Raw genomic sequence first — 12,130 nt, 5'->3', positions numbered from 1 at the left:
CTGTTAAACAGATGTTATTTGTCAGTGAGAAGGGGCTTTCTCACTGGATCTTCTTCTTCTCTCCTCATCAAGCAGATCAGGTGTAATTTTCTCCATTTTACAGAAAAGTTGACATGAGGAGCTATCCCAGTGTATAGTGTGGTATAAATAGGAGGCGCAGTACATCAATCTCTTGCTATTTCTACTTCCCAGATAATGAATTATTTTGAAGGAACACAATATATTTCACCAGGTTATTTCACCACAGGGACTTGGACTGAACTCATCGACCTGTCTTTTCTCTGAAACTTACTTTTTGTTGTTGATGCCACATGTTTTATTTATTTATTTATTTATTTATTTATTTATTTATTTATTTATTTATTTATTTATTTATTTTTAAGGAAGGCACAACTCACATCCCTTCAATGCAGGGATTGAACCCACAACCTTGCTGCTATTAGCACTATGCTCCAACCAACTGAGCTAACCCTCTTATTTATCAGTTCTTCTGGTAAAGTCTAGCTCAAGGAATAGCTTTTCAGGACTATCTAAATACTGAAATCCACAGAATTGTCGTCTTTCCGTGAATTTGGTTGCAATGTATCTTTAAAAAAGATAATTGGCAAGTGAGGAACCGTGGAAATTCTGTTGTCATGTTCATGATTATAGAGGAGGTTTCTTTTTCTTTTTTTTAAAAACACAGGTTCGTCAATGATTTATCAGTTGAGTCCTGGGTATAACTGAACTTTGCTTTTTTGCTCCCAGCTCTGCTGCCAGTAACAGAGCAGGGTCTTGTAAGAGTTACTGAGAATAAATAACAGTTTTACCAAAGTGATCCTTTCCCTTTACTAACTCATTTAGAAGTCATGGAATTGAGGAAATGGAGAAAGTTTACGAGGATTTCAGATGAACCCTACTTTACATGAAACTGCATGTTACAGGCATTGTTTTCCACAGGGAAAGCACCATCAAGGGTGGCATGTGCAGGGTGTTCCGACCGAGCTGCAGGGATGGCAGGTGTGTTAGAAGAGAATAACTGCATGGAGATGTGGCTCAGGTACTGTAACCCTGTAATCAGTTACATGCAGGCCTGATTTTCTTAAAAAATGGTGCAAAGTCCTTTCGTTTATTTATTAGGACAAACTGTTTGGATAAGGCTTATCTGGAGTTAATAGACTTAATATTTTTCAAAAATCAGTCTGGTGAGACCTGGGGGCACATGGGTTACCCAGCCTCCCCACTGCACTATCGTCCTCAGGAGGGAGAAAGCATGACCCTAATGCTGACTGTATCCTAGCACGGTGCCTGGCACACAATGCGTAACAAATGTTGTTTCATAATGGATATGGTTGAATGACTGACAGTTAACTGGGGCAGATTTAAAAGGAGGCTCATGAATATCCAAGTCAGTCTCTTTTTGGTAGAATACATGGCAGAAATATTTTTGTGCATACACTCCTCTGTTACCAGTTGGACTTCTCCAGTTGTTCACGCACTTGCATTTCACAACCAAAGCATATTGTTTCTTCCAATTACAGCAGGATGAGATTCCTTAAAATTTGACTCCAGGATTGTTCCCATATGGGGAAAGAATTGCCCCTAAACTTGGGCCCTCATATACAACAAATTATCTGACTAGGATCTTTAATTATATCTTGTTCCTATAATAATTATTGCTATAAAATTGGCTGATTTAAATTGCAAATTGCAAAGACATTTAGATTGCCAAAAAAAAAAAAAATGAAGGAAAGGTACACCAGATGAGAGAAATGTAACTGATTTATCATCTAAAGGAAAAATTTGTAAATAGAATGAGAAAACAAAATCTAACTACAGTAGTCCCCCTTCATTGAAAGAGTGATATGTTTATTACAAGATCCCCAGTGGATACCTGAAACCACAGATCGTATTGAGACTTACGTATATTCTATGTTTATTTTTTCCAATACATACACACCTATGATAAAGTTTAATTTATAAATTATCACAGTAAGAGATTAATGACAATAACTAATAATAAAATGGAACAGTTGTAACAATTATAGAAGTTATGTGAATGTGGTCTCTCTCCCTCTCTCATAACCAATCTGATAACCTACACTGTTACTAAATGACTAACAAATAGGTAGTGTATACTGCATGGGTACGGTGGACAAAGGGATAATTCATGTCTTAGGCAGGACGGAGAGGGATTGCGTGAGATTTCATCATGCTACTCAGAATGGTGTACAATTTAAAACGTGAATTGTTTATTTCTGGAATTTTACGTTTAATATTTTCAGACTGCTGTTTACTGCATGTAACTAAAACTGTAGAAAGTGGAACCATGGGTAAAGGAGGACTATTGTATATGCTGTGTGTAGAAGACACACTTAAAACATAATGACATAGAGCAGTTGAAAGTAAGGGAATGGAAAGAGACTCATTAGAGAATTACCATTAGAATGAAAGCTAGTGTAGTAATGTTAATATAAGAAAATAGATCTTGAGACAAAAAGTATCATTAAGGATAAAGGGGATCATATTTAAAACGAAAGGGATAATTCATTAGGAAGACTGAACACTTAAATTTATATACACCTAATAACAGAGCCTCAAAATATATAAAACAAACATTGATAGAATTATGAAGAGAAAGAGGAATTTCCATAACCCTAGAAAAAGATTTCAATTTCCTTACAAATCACCTCAGAAAATTATATCTCAAGTAGCAAAAAAGATGAATCTCATAAATGCAAAAATCTTAAATAAAATTTTAGCAAATTGAATGCAGTAAAGTTTGCAAAAAATATATTGTAATAAAAAAGAATTCATCCCTAGAATTTGAGGGTAATGTAACAAAGTATTTTCTCTAAATTAATTCTGTGTAATAATTTACATATTAACTGAATAACAGAGAAAAGCCACATCATCATATCAATAGATGTAGAAAAAAATTTTGAGGACATTTAATACCAATTCAAGATAAAAAGTTACTAGCAAACTAGGAATAGAAAGGAATTTCCTTAACATTACTAAGGGTATCTGCAAAAACCTCCAGGAAACATTATATTTAATGGTGAACATTTAGAAGCATTCTCTTTAAAGTCAGGAACAAGAAAGAATGTAATGACTACTACTCTGCTTCTGTTCATCATTGTACTGGAAATTCAACCCCAAGAAATAGATCAAGAAAAAGAAGTAAGAAGAATAGGGACCAGAAAACAAGAACCAAAGTTGCTACATTTTAATCATATAATTGTAAAAATGGAAAATCTAAGAAAATCTACAAATTATAAGAATAATGGAGGTTTCAGGATATAGGATCAATATTAAAAAATCAATAGTATCTACATACAAGCAACAATCACTTAGAATAAGATAATTTTTAGAAAGGTACCATAGCAACACAAATTATATGGTGCCTAGGAATGAATCTAATAAAACACATGAATGGCATAAAGCTTTATGAAAGACTAAAGTAAATAAAGTGATATATCATGTTCACGATTAGAAAGACATGATATTATAAAGATGTAGCTTCTCCCAGAAGTACACATAAATTCAATTAACAGTGATTTAATTCCCAGTACATATTTTTAGGAAAGTTGGTAGGCTTATCTCAAAATTCATATGATGAATTTCCTAGCCAAGAATGACTAGAATAATTTTGAAGAAGGTATTGAGGTACGAGAATTAATTTACCAGACAGCAGGACTGCATAGAATTAGGGTACCATCAGGGCAGTGATAGATAAACAGACCACTGAACTGGAATAGAAGCCCAGACATTGGATTCAGGCATATGCAGAAACTTGGAAGATGACAAAGATGGCATAAAAGATAAGCAGGAAAAGGATGAGTTCTTCAGATACCGAATTGATTCCTTAGGACAATGAAAATTCAAATAGCAACAATATATCATTTTATGATCAGCAAATTCTCAAAAAACTAAAATATCTGACAGGTAACGATTAAGGAGGGAATGGAAACTCCTACAGGAGGACAATTGCTTTGGGGAACAATTTATCAGTAGTGAGGAAATTTTGAGATATGTGTTCTATACGATCAGACAATTCCGTCTCTCAATGTATATCCTCGAGAAAGCTTTGCCAATACTCAAAAAGTGAGACTTGCACAAGAATGTTCATTGCAGAGTCATTTATAATAGTGGAAATGGAGAGTTGATCTATGCAGGGGTTAACAAATAATTTGCATATATGGGTACAACTGCACATAGCAGATAAAACCAATACGTTAGAGTTTTTGAATCTCAAAACTCCAATGCTGAATGAAAAGAAATCAAGGTGCATAATAATAAATGCTGTTATCTATGTAAAATTCATAAACACCCAGAATAATTATATATGTTGTTTATGGATACATATATATGAGGTAAATGTATTTTTTAAATGCCAGGAAAGATATATCATGGCTACATGATTATGGTTACCACTGGAGAGAAAGATAGAAAATTTGGTTATTGAGGGATGTAAAATACTGCATCTATGATATTTCATTTATCTAAAAATAAAGGTATGGAATAGATGGTAAACTGTATAGTATAATGTTAATATTTGTGAAATTTGGGTGTTGGTAAAGGGAGCTTTGTTATAGTATTCTCTGTAATTTTCAAGTGTGTATGAAATATCTTATGCAAGAAATAAAAAATCGTAAATGAAAGATTAAGTCACAGCTTTAGATTTAAGTGAAGACGGAAGGTAATTCTAGGTAGCAAGATGTGAACAAAATAAAGTGTGAATCCTTGGTAGTGAGTTATATGGCTTAAGCTTCATTTGGGAAACTTAATTGTGTATCAGATTTGGAAAGTCTCTTTTTGATTGTTCTTAGTTGTTCCCAGAAGGCCCAGGGAAGTTCTGTGTGCTTCTAATCATGTTTGCGTTTTTAAGGCTTGGGTCTGGCAAATAAATAAAGACTAGGGGAAAGAAGAGATGTAGAATTTAGTTGGCCTGCAAGCAAGATGTCAGTTTTGATTTAGAATGAGTAGGAAAATAAAATTGGAGAGTGTGTTGAAAGACAAGCACAAAAAATGTGTGCCTGAAAAAAAATGCCTCAGAGGAGTGCTCTAAAACAAATATTTTAGTATATGTCAGTGCATTTTATTTCCAGAGAAACTTAGAATGTTGCTCTTTCCTTCTTTTAAACAATACACCCTAATAAGTTTGTTGAAGCAAAGAAAAAATTTCTCCAAGTTACATTTTTTTCAAGGAATACATGTTTCATATTGTCATGCGGGGTCTCTGGTCCCTCTCCCCACAGAAGAATGCAAGATATGGTGAGGCCAAAAAGGAACACCCACGGAGCCATAGGTAGGGGAGTCACACCACTATATTCTTGCTGGCCGCTGGGTTGGAGACACAGGAAGCAGGAGCCACACTGTCTGCAACCTGCCCGTCCACTTGTCTGCAGTCCGCAACCCGCACTCCGCCGTGCTAACTGCAATTCACGCTTGCCAGCCACCATCTTCTTGTTAGCCCCCATTTCCCGCTAGCGTAGCCACAGCAGTTATATTAGTGGCCAATGGCTCACTGGTTACAGCTGACGGCCAACTAGCCACAGCTGATGGCCATCCAGTCACAGTTGATGGCCATTTACTACCTGAGCCAGCAGCTTTCCACGTGAGGCCGAGAGCCTGGAAACTGCACTCCTGGCTCTGTCCCCACACATATGTACATTCAAAGAACCATTGCTCAGGAAGTAATTTATTCATTCAATTTAAACGAAGCATTGCTACCATTGCAAAAGCAGTTGTTTGAAAAAGAATTGAAAAATGCATAGTGAGGTTACATGGTTCAGTAACAACATCTGTATTGATCATGTGAAGTAAAACTATCAGCAAATGCCATTTAAGCTCACCTTGTCATTTTTAATAATGTATGGAACGAACGTGTGTCACCCCTAAAAATGTACCTGTGACATTTACAAACTCTTTCAAACACATTTATCAATACAGTAATAGAAATTCCTGAGCTTCCTTTTCGTATACCAGTGTTCACCAACAGACACTTATGTGGTGTTTTACTTGCTTTATGTCCCTAGCCCTGTCTTAAAAAAATATTTTATCACATTCATAAAAATATCTATGCTTCCAGTCAGTTTGCAAGCGCACGTTTTAATGTGACCCTGATCATAACAAGACAAAAATACTTAAGAGGGCATTAACATGGGCAGCTGGAGTTGAGGGGTGGGTTTGGTGGGGGAGGTTGTAGAGAGAATTCCCATAGCATATATTTTGCAATATCCACCAGAGGCTCAGTTTCATCTGCATCGTTTGGAGAGTACTCCCAGAGGTAAATGCGCAAGAATCTGCTTCTGTGGTGGGTTAGGTCCCTAGTGCCAGACTTTTCAATAGCCCCATTTCCTATACTCTCCTCCAGTCTCATCCTCCTCCTCCTCGGCCCCACGATGTCAAGGTTTTTACTAAATGGAAGTTCTATCTCCCAACCCCTAAAAAAATAGGGGAGATTTATATTGTGTAAAGCTTGGCTAGTAAGTCATAGAAGTGGATGGGGTTAAAGTTTCAAATGCGATCCTGGCGCGATGTGGCAGTATATAATTTCTGTTTTCTTTCAGAAAAGCACATGCAATGATTTTGGAAAACTAGCTGCATATTTGTACTTCTCTAGCTCCTCATAAATTATATGAATGTAGTGTCTGGTAACTGACACTCCCAATTTTAGAGCTTAAAAGTAAAAGTGTGCCCAAGTGTTAAAGGCAGATGGCACTAATGTCAGCCCGGGACACTCAGTGTTTCTTGGACAGAAGCCAAGTTTTAGAGAGTGACCTGTAAGAAATTTCTCATTGTCTGTAAAACATGGCATTAGAGAATTAGGAAGCAGAGACTTTGTAAAGCAAAACCCCATACCATTTCATAATTGTGTAATACAAGCATGAACAGTAGGGGAAAATTTCTAGCTCTAGATCAATTAAAAGTAAAAGGTTATCATTTTACACATAATCTGATGGATTTTGTCAAAAATGATGTTGTCCGTAACATGGATGATTTATACTGTTCAAAATAATCCCTTTATTATTTTTTAATGGTTTGGTCTTTCCTTTATTTCACAATATTTAAATGAGCTTTTCTGATTTGATCCCCCTGTTCACGGTTCCATCTCATTTTTGTTTTAGCAGCTTTTCATGTAAAAGGGATGAGTAAAGAAGGGAAATTATGTTTGCAATCATATGGAAGGGTGAAGATAAAGGAGGAAACTAATTTTGGTCCAACTTACATAAACAATTTCCAGATTATAGATCCTTTTGCAGCAAGAATTCTTCAAGAAAGTTGCTTCAGCAACACACGTTATTCTACTTATTTCCATGTCAAAAAAAAAAAAAATAGAGGAAGGGTAGGCAAGGAAAATAAACATTTATTGAGCCAGGCACTGAGCTGGGAATTTTCAACATGAATCGAAACATAATGACCGTGTTATACCAGGATGTCTAAGATTTTGTTTGGCAAGCATTGTTTTGGGTGTGCAGTAAAAATGAAAATATTAGGAGAATAGCAGTTAGCATACTCTTCCATACTACTGACAAAGACTTAACTGTCCATATTGTCCCCTCAAAATGAAAGGAGTCAAATGAATAAATCCCTGGAAAACAGAAAGGATGAGGTGCAATAATCAAAGATTTACAGAATCAAAAAAGCAAGAAAAATCAGATGACTATAGTCTTAAGGCTAAAAAGAAAAAAAATCAGCATCACAATAAGTACATGTAGAAATGACTTTTAAAAATCAAAACAAGATCATTTCTGACACATGATTAATTTTTCACATGCCATAATATTTTAAATGGCTAAAATCAAACAAGGAAAAGATTTATTTCTAGGGAGGTTTAGGGAAAACAAATTATGAGAGATAATATCATCATGACTTTCAGCATCCACCTTGAGGTGCTTTACAGATAGGAAAAAATCTGCACTCTGGTTTTGATGGTTTTTCATTGCTGACTATGTACTCTTTCTGATCCTTATTCCTCATCATTTTTATTAAATGTAAAAATGGTCATTGAGACAACCTAGCATAAACCTGCAAAGAGGTGAATTAGAAGGTGTACTCTCATGTAAAAAACAAAACAAAACAAAACAAAAAACATCCAACAACGTAGTGTAACAGTCACTTTGAATTTCCTGCTTACTGTTCAAGAATTTGCTTGTCCTTTCCTAGTGAAGAGAAAAAGCAGAGGTAGTGGTAGCTTTGAAAATACGTAACCTTATGCTATTACATAGTCTTGACTTCAATATGGCTTTACAAAAGACACAGATCACCCAGCAGGTTAGTTCTAGATTGCTTTGGTTTCCACATGAAACTCTTACATTTTTAAAAATGAATGATCAAACACAAAAGCAAGCCTCAGAATGCAAATAACACTCAAAAAGTATCAAAGGTTACATGAAGCAAAGCTGAAGGATTGACTTTTAAACACTTGTTGGTTGTACTTTACATACATGACAGACCAGATCAGCTGTACAACGGCACATTACATACTTCTAGACAAAGATTAAGAAGAATTAGTACATTCACATGTTTCCTTTATATGATTACATATTTTCTTTAGTTTTGTTTTACAGATACAGACACAATCATATTGAAACTACATATGGATAGATGTAAGTCATTAAATAATTATTTCATGTCTTACAATGAAATGTGATGAGTTTCACAATATGAGGATTATATAGTTCGGTGAGTCATATATAGTTTTTGAACCACATAAAGTGATATAATATAAAATATAATAGTTACTTTAAAGTCAGGAATATCACACGGCAAATACAACAAATATGTCACTGAAAAAAATTGTGAAAGCATGAAATGTGACATCTTTCATTCTAAACAACAAGCAGCTTTGAAGAAAGGACATTAGGGCAAAAAGGGGAGGTAGTTACTTTGAAAAACTCAAAATCATTTAATCAGAAATTTTACAGAACAAATTATTTCTCAGAGGTATCTCTGCCATGTAGTTTTTCAATTTCAGATACCATAACAAAAAGGTTTTTTTTCCCTAGGACTTGTGACGTTTGCACGGAAAAACTCAGACTGTATTTCGAACTTTATCCAGGTGAAGCATAATTTGACCACAAATTATTAAAGATGATTTTTGGCATTACTACTTCAGTAACCGAAGTTTGGAGAGTAAATTGGTTTTTTTTTCCTTTTTAATCAGAAGGAGGTAAAAATTGACTAATACACTAAGACTACCTAAGATCCTCTCCATTCATTGACCACAACAACATAAATGGGATATGGTTTTCTACTTGACACGTCCCAATTCTTCCTGACTTGAAATCAAAGCATAAATCAAAGGAATCAATGTGGACAAAACAGTGGTGTTTTGAGTTTACAGGTAAGAGAAGTACGTAACTCACAGTACCACATGCCCACCACTGTCCAATAAAATATAGGTTTAGCAGGCTACTCCCCACATTTTGTGGAATCTTGAGATGCCCAAACCTCTGGAAATGTCCTATTTTCCATCTTTTTCCTTTCATTGAAATAGATACCATGAGGGTCTCAGATCAAAACTCACCTTCCTGAAAAGCACAAGTCTGGGGCGAGAGCTCTTCTTTGATTTGCAGATGGTATATATGCTAATCATGGAACACATCCAGGCCATAATTATAAATAGAACTTCTGGTTAGATCATGTGCTCTCAAGCAATTATTTGGAATTTTAAGTTTCTGTTTAAGACCTGCAAGACCGAGTCATCAACGTTGCTTGTATTTATTAATAGCCTTTGAATGTATTAATGAATAAATTGAACTGGAATCACGAAACATGGAAATCTCTGAATGAGGTGACTTGTGACCCTCAAACTGGGCCTTGATATCTGTGTGGCCATTTTAACATTTGATTGAATCTTTTGCAGGGCCATCATCATTGTTTAAGAATAATTTAGTTTCTTGCATGTCCTATGATTGCCATAGCACGCGATTAACTCTTAGGAAAAATACATGCCCTAGAGTGAGAGAATTAACAGCCTGTAAGCATGGACAGCTGTTATAATAAGAAGAAAAGGAGGAGCAAGGATGTTGAATCACTCTGACTTGCAGGAACGGATCTCTGTTTTTCTCTCCAGCACTGTTACAACCACCCGCTGCACTGCTTCAGCTTAAGGGCACATCAGCAATGCTTTTCAGAGTGCGCTCGGGCCTTTGACCAGAACCCCTGGATTTTGCTTAGTTCATGAGAAATCAAAGGTGGTTAGAGATGTAAGAGGTCTTAGAAGGAGTTCAGGCCAACCCACTTATTTCACAGGTGAGGAAACTGGTGACTAAAGTTTAAAGGACTTGCGTAGTCACATAGCCCGGTTAGCAGCAGCAATACAACCTCGACCTGGAAATTGAGTGCTCAGCCCGCTGCCCTCGCAATGATACTATTGTGCTAGAGCTGAAAAGGCAGAAAAAGACATTTGTTCACTGAAGTACACAAGACTTTTATCAATGGCAAAGCTATGTTAGCGACACTGGGGATGTAATCCAGAGTCATTTACATTTTTTCGTATGAGTACAAAGTTCTGTGTGTGCATTGTCTTTTTCAGGACCAGCCATGCAATTCAAAGCCATTCAAAAGTGCATCGGTATGATTTTACGTTGAGAGATGGGGTGGCAAGCTGAGCTCAAAATCCTAGCTAGAGTCAATTTCTTTTCAGACAAAGTAAGTTACACTATTCACATCGGCTCTGTGGTAATTCAATGAAACACTGAATTTAAAAATCTGCTGCACAGTTGCTGGTTGGACCTTAGACCATTTCATCATTCTCTCCTGGCTTCTCCATTCATTCACACGCAAAAAAGTAAAATTTACTTTCCAATCAACACACTTGTCTTGTAAAAAGGAAATTTTTTTTTTATATGAAAGTAAAGAAAGGCACTTTGTAAAATGTGTACAAATCTGTTTCTTTCTTGTCTATTCTAAGGACACAGGAAAGTTATCAAACACAGGGCCAAGTCTTTCTGCATGCGATGGGTAGCAGTGGATTTTGAGAAAGAGCCAGATTGCCCCCCAGCCTCGGGTTGCTCGTGAACTTACACGGTTCTCTGATTCAGTTGGGTCACTACAGGAGAAGGAGTCAAATTCCTTGATCTTGTACACATGCTGAGGGATTGACCCACTTTGGACCAAACCGGTGAAAGCAAGTTTTTAGTACATACCTGCCTATCCTATCAGGATGGGCCTTAGGCACTTAGAAGAATGAAGAATGTGTCAAAGGTCAGTGACACCGCTTATAGTGACTTGTGTTCATATTGAGGTGCCTGCTACCCATTTGTAAAAACTGAGCAGAGAACATTTTGCGGTTTAGGTCATAAGCTTCCATAAATCAACTATTGGCTATCTCATTTCTATCTGCTTTGCAATTTGAATATTTAGGTGTTTGTTTACAAAAATATGAGTTTTTGTAATTCAGAGCATAAGGTTCTTTAAACCAACTGTGCAATGTTGTTTCATCATACAGGAGAGAAAAAAAACTAGAATCAGCAGCTAGATATAAGAAAAGAGATTTGGGGCTGTCGGATTCAGGAAGGAGTAAGCATGGCTTGATTCAGCAAAAGATCATCTTTCTAAAAATTAGAACCACTTTCAATATGTCTTAAAAAAACAACAACCTTATGCTTCTTCTCTCTACATACATATTTGCATATAATCTTGGACTATGATTCTGTATCTACATAATTTATAAAATGCATGTGCAATATGTTAGGGCCACCTGGAACTGATGATTTCAAAGTGAAATGCAGTAAGCACATTACTGAAGAGTACTTGTATTTTTATGATGAAGAGCAGTTATTTATCAGCTTCATTAAGATACAGGGCGTTGGTTAGATTATCTTGGCTGGAAAATACTCAGTGAGTCATGGAATTAAAAAGTTGGATTTTAAAAAGACATTAGAGATTATTTGGCCCAAATTTTCCTTTAGAGGAAATTTAGGCCAAGAGAAGAGGGATTGATATAAGGCGACATAGTTAGGACTAGAACCTGGGGCTCTTGAACCCCTAAAATGCATCCTTCCATTTGACTGGCTGTCTCCTTGATACAAAATATTCTAGACCCTGAAAAAAACTTAATTCAAATATAGAGTCTTTATTAACCATAGAATTATAGTCTTGGCTTTACTTAAGGAGTGGCTAATTGGTGTTTTTTAGG

Source organism: Rhinolophus hipposideros (assembly GCF_964194185.1).
Source record: "Rhinolophus hipposideros genome assembly, chromosome: 7".
In the NCBI taxonomy this organism is placed as follows: Eukaryota; Metazoa; Chordata; class Mammalia; order Chiroptera; family Rhinolophidae; genus Rhinolophus; species Rhinolophus hipposideros.
Note: the sequence above shows the minus strand (reverse complement) of the source record.